Consider the following 6,116-nt stretch of genomic DNA (forward strand, 5'->3'; position numbering starts at 1 on the left):
GTCAAGCAACTTTGTTGCGAGACAACCTATTGTTATTGTACGAATTCCTATTATTATTATTATTATTATTATTATTATTATCCTTCAATGGGAGTCAATGGCAGCCCATAGAACCGCTTGGCGAAAAGTTGTGAAATTTGGCACACTGGTTCAGGACAGCCCCATTAGCCCATTGAGCGAATCTCAGGTCGCTAGCCCAACAGCTCTAGCGCCACCAACAGGTCAAAGTTGGGCATGCATTCTTGTTCATAACTTTCGACCTATTCGACCAATTTTCACAAACCAGGTATCATTGGATTCCTTGAACCAAGCCCAGTTCAAATCACCCTATGACGTCATTGCGCCATGACGTATATGTCCGCCATCTTGGTTTATGTCAAAAACCCTCAAAATGCTACTTCTATCACAAATCTGGTCCAATCATCTCAAAACTTGGTAGACATGATCTTCTGGCCATGTTTGATACAAAACATTGAATAGATTTGTCAAATTCAAAACCGTTTGCCCGCTACAGCCAATCAAATTTGGCGGCATAGCCGCCAAACCGGATGTAAGCCCATATCTCAGCAGCCCTTTGACATATCATAACCACCCTTGTTACATAGACCCATGACCCCATAAAGGTGACACTGATTGAATTTGGTGACCATTGACCTCTAGGGGGCGCTGTTATTAATGTCGATGTGTTTTGACTCCTCTCTCTTCACATGCGTGTATTTAAAACTTATTTTCAATGTCTGGTGATACTATCAGACCTCCTTATATAGCTCATATATTACTTCTTGCAGAAATATCCGCGAAAGCCAATGATATTCAACCGCAAACCCCCCAAACCGGAAACACGCCAATATCTCAGCAGCCCTTTGACATATCATAACCAAACTTGATACATAGACCCATAACATTATCATGGGGACACTCAATGAATTTAATGACCATTGACCCGTAGGGGGCGCTATAATTAATGAAGACGTGTTTTAACTCCTCTCTCTTCACATGAGTACATTTCAAACTTATTTTTAATGTCTGAGGATACTGCCAGACCTCCTTATATAGCTTATTAATTACTTCTCATTGCAACATCAGAACTTGGCCGCCATGTTGAAAGTTGTCAAAATCAGTTGTAAATTTCCACAGGCCACATATTATGTCCAATCTTCATGAAACTTGGCATATATGATCTTCCGACCAAGCTGAACAAATGTATTAAACAGCTTTCTCAAATTCAAAACCGTTTGGCCGTGACAGCCAATCAAACATGACGGCGCTAATTAATGGGTAGACACTGCACTCGAGTGGCGCTCATTGATGGGTAGACGCTGCACTCGTGTGGCGACAAGCGGTACTTAATGTATAATGCAACAATGACTATATTTACCATTCCGCCCACCTACAATATAAACTGCAATTCCCACTGGATTCGATGCTTCACGAACTACCTCCAGAACGGATGCTTGTTTACATTGTGTCTCTTTCAGGGATATTGTTCCGAATACCCCTATGTATTTGTGACATTTGTTCTGTCAGGCAGACTGTATTGCGTCCTTACCTCTAGGTGGGGTCCTTTTCCCATTTACTCATCCCACCGGCTGTCGGTATTGCCGATTTCCGAGGCGGTCCTCATGTAGCCCCCTGGCCGATTGCGTCCATCCGGCAGAATTAGCCTACCGAGTCCGATTATGCTTGACACCCACATTGCTGCTCGCAGCTATATTTATTATTATTATCCTTCAATGGGAGTCAATGGAAGCCCATAGAACCGCTTGGCGAAAAGTTGTGAAATTTGGCACACTGGTTCAGGACAGCCCCATTAGCCCATTGAGCGAATCTCAGGTCGCTAGCCCAACAGCTCTAGCGCCACCAACAGGTCAAAGTTGGGCATGCATTCATGTTCATAACTTTCGACCTATTCGACCAATTTTCACAAACCAGGTATCATTGGATTCCTTGAACCAAGCCCAGTTCAAAACACCCTATGACGTCATTGCGCCATGACGTATATGTCCGTCATCTTGGTTTATGTCGAAAACCCTCTAAATGCTACTTCTATCACAAATCTTGTCCAATCATCTCGAAACTTGGCACACATGATCTTATGGCCATGCTTGATACAGAACATCGAATGGATTTGTCAAATTCAAAACAGTTTGCCCGCTACAGCCAATCAAATTTGAAGGCGTTGCCGCCAAACCGGATGTAAGCCCATATCTCAGCAGCGCTTTAACATATCATAACCAACCTTGGTATATAGACCCATGACCCCAGAAAGGTTACACTGAATGAATTTGGTGACCTTTGACCTCTAGGGGGCGCTGTTATTAATGTCGATGTGTTTTGACTCCTCTCTCTTCACATGAGTATATTTAAAACTTATTTTCAATGTCTAGTGATACTATCAGACCTCCCCATATAGCTCATATATTACTTATTGCAGAAATAACCGCGACAGCCAATGATATTCGACCGCGAAGCCGCCAAACCGGAAACATGCCAATTTCTCTGCAGCCCTTTGACATATTATAACCAAACTTGATACATAGACCCATAACATCATCATGGTGACACTCAATGAATTTGGTGACCATTGACCCCTAGGGGGCGCTGTTATTAATGACGACGTGTTTTAACTCCTCTCTCTTCACATGAGTACATTTCAAACTTATTCTTAATGTCTGAAGATACTGCCAGACCTCCTTATATAGTTTATAAATTATTTCTCATTGCAACATCAGAACTTGGCCGCCATGTTGAAAGTTGTCAAAATCAGTTGAAAATTTCCACAGGCCACAAATTATGTCCAATCTTCATGAAACTTGGCATATATGATCTTCCGACCAAGCTGAACAAACATATCAAACCGCTTTTGCAGATTCAAAACCGTTTGGCCGTGACAGCCAATCAAACTCGGGTGGCGCTCATTAATGGGTAGACACTGCACTCGTGTGGCGACAAGCGGTACTTAATGTATAATGCAACAATGACTATATTTACCATTCTTCCCACCTACAATATAAACTGCAATTCCCACTGGATTCGATGCTTCACGAACTACCTCCAGAACGGATGCTTGTTTACATTGTGTCTCTTTTAGGGATATTGTTCCGAATACCCCTATGTATTTGTGACATTTGTTCTGTCAGGCAGACTGTATTGCGCCCTTACCTCTAGGTGGGGTCCTTTTCCCATTTACTCATCCCACCGGCTGTCGGTATTGCCGATTTCCGAGGCGGTCGTCATGTAGCCCCCTGGCCGATTGCGTCCATCCGGCAGAATTAGCCTACCGAGTCCGATTATGCTTGACACCCACATTGCTGCTCGCAGCTATATTTATTATTATTATTATTATTATTTTACCTAAGTGGAAGTCAATGGCAGCCCATAGAACCGCTTGGCGAAAAGTTGTGAAATTTGGCACACTGCTTCAGGACAGCCCCATTAGCCCATTAACCCAATCTCAGGTCGCTAGCCCAACAGCTCTAGCGCCACCAACAGGTCAAAGTTGGGCATGCATTCATGTTCATAACTTTCGACCTATTCGACCAATTTTCACAAACCAGGTATCATTGGATTCCTTGAACCAAGCCCAGTTCAAAACACCCTATGACGTCATTGCGCCATGACGTATATGTCCGCCATCTTGGTTTATGTCAAAAACCCTCAAAATGCTACTTCTATCACAAATCTTGTCCAAACATCTCGAAACTCGGTACACATGATCTTCTGGCCATGTTTGATACAAAACATCGAATACATTTGTCAAATTCAAAACCGTTTGCCCGCTACAGCCAATCAAATTTGGCGGCCAAGCCGCCAAACCGGATGTAAGCCCATATCTCAGCAGTTCTTTGGCCTATAATAACCAACCTTGGTAGAGAGACCCATGACCGAATCACGGTGACACGGAATGAATTTGGTGACATTTGACCTCTAGGGGGCGCTGTTATTAATGTCGATGTGTTTTGACTCCTCTCTCTTCACATGAGTACATTTAAAACTTATTTTCAATGTCTAGTGATACTATTAGACCTCCCCGTATAGCTAGTATATTATTTCTTGCAGAAAAGTCCGCGACAGCCAATGATATTCGACCGCGAAGCCGCCAAACCGGAAACACGCCAATATCTCAGCAGCCCTTTGACATATCATAACCAAACTTGATACATAGACCCATAACATCATCATGGGGACACTCAATGAATTTGGTGACCATTGACCTCTAGGGGGCGCTATAATTAATGAAGACGTGTTTTAACTCCTCTCTCTTCACATGAGTACATTTCAAACTTATTTTTAATGTCTGAAGATACTGCCAGACCTCCTTATATAGCTTATAAATTATTTCTCATTGCAACATCAGAACTTGGCCACCATGTTGAAAGTTGTCAAAATCAGTTGAAAATTTCCACAGGCCACAAATTATGTCCAATCTTCATGAAACTTGGCATGTATGATCTTCCGACCAAGCTGAACAAACAAATCAAACCGCTTTCTCAGATTCAAAACCGTTTGGCCGTGACAGCCAATCAAACTCGAGTGGCGCTCATTAATGGGTAGACACTGCACTCGTGTGGCGACAAGCGGTACTTAATGTATAATGCAACAATGACTATATTTACCATTCCGCCCACCTACAATATAAACTGCAATTCCCACTGGATTAGATGCTTCACGAACCACCTCCAGAACGGATGCTTGTTTACATTGTGTCCCTTTTAGCGATATTGTTCCGAATACCCCCATGTATTTGTGACATTTCTTCTGTCAGGCAGACTGTATTGCGCCCTTACCTCTAGGTGGGGTCCTTTTCCCAATTACTCAACCCACCGGCTGTCGGTATTGCCGATTTCCGAGACGGTCGTCATGACCCTCTGGCCGATTACGTCCATCCGGCATAATTAGCCTACCGAGTCCGATTATGCTTGACACCCACATTGCTGCTCGCAGCTATATTTGTATTTGTTTCACTCTTTAACATATAAAGGCCTCATCAAATAAGAATGAGAATGAAAGAATGAAAACATAACGACCAATTATAAAAGGCACTTATACCAATGCCTCCAAAGGTATGACTGGTAGCGTAGTGCGCTATAACTTGGGTTCGACAGCAGCATTATGACTTCATTCTTTGAGTTACTCAGGCGACAGATACATCTGTACATATGGTTCCTCAATAAAGCTTGTAAGGTGTTAACTCCTGCATTCACAAATAGCTCACTTGCACTACTCTACCTAGGTCTTTTAAGTAAGATCCTAAAACAATCGTTGTAAGCAACCTGTAGTCTGTGCATACTTGATTTTTTGAACTTACCCCATAAGGGGGCAGTTTACAGGGGAGTGCAATATGCTCTAAAGAGACATATTTTAACTAGGGCTGTCAAGCGATTAAAATATTTAATCACGATAAATCGCATTAATGCCATAGTTAACTCACGATTAATCGCAATTAATATTATTATTTTCAATGCTAAATATCCCTTGAATTCTTTGTCCCATTAATTTTTCTCATTTTAATGCTCTTATCAACATGGAGAAGTGCATCGGCTTGCCTTGTGCAAATGTTTTTTTATTGATAACAACATTGGCATATACTGATCAAAACAGGACGGTACAAAAAAAAAGCCTATAATGCAATTAAACGATGGACATACAAAGATACGCCTTGAACATAGCAGTCAGGCTACTGCTTCTTTGTTTTGAGCCCAAAAAAATTAAAAAAATAAATTAGTAATTTGCGGTAATCGCGCATTAAAAACTATTAACGCTGTTAAAATTGCTTTGCGTTAACGTCGTTAATAACGAGTTTAACTGACAGCTCTAATTTTAACATTATCAGAACACCGATGAAATTTTCTTGCCAACATATTGGCTTGGGCATATAATGTACGACACTGTCTTATACTGTCGTCATCGTCAGACATTTGATCTGTTATAAAGTGCCCGAGGTACTTAACTTTATAACAAACACAAAGCTCTTCCCCAGAAAAATAACATTGTGGAAAGTGGAGGTCCTTATCTCCCTTCGCCCTACATATGATCACACTGCTCTTATTTGTATTGTATTGCACATCATGTTTGACACCATATTCTGTACAAACATTTTACAACTGCACGCACGC

The sequence above is a fragment of the Gadus macrocephalus genome, chromosome 11, assembly GCF_031168955.1.
Source record: "Gadus macrocephalus chromosome 11, ASM3116895v1".
NCBI lineage: Eukaryota > Metazoa > Chordata > Actinopteri > Gadiformes > Gadidae > Gadus > Gadus macrocephalus.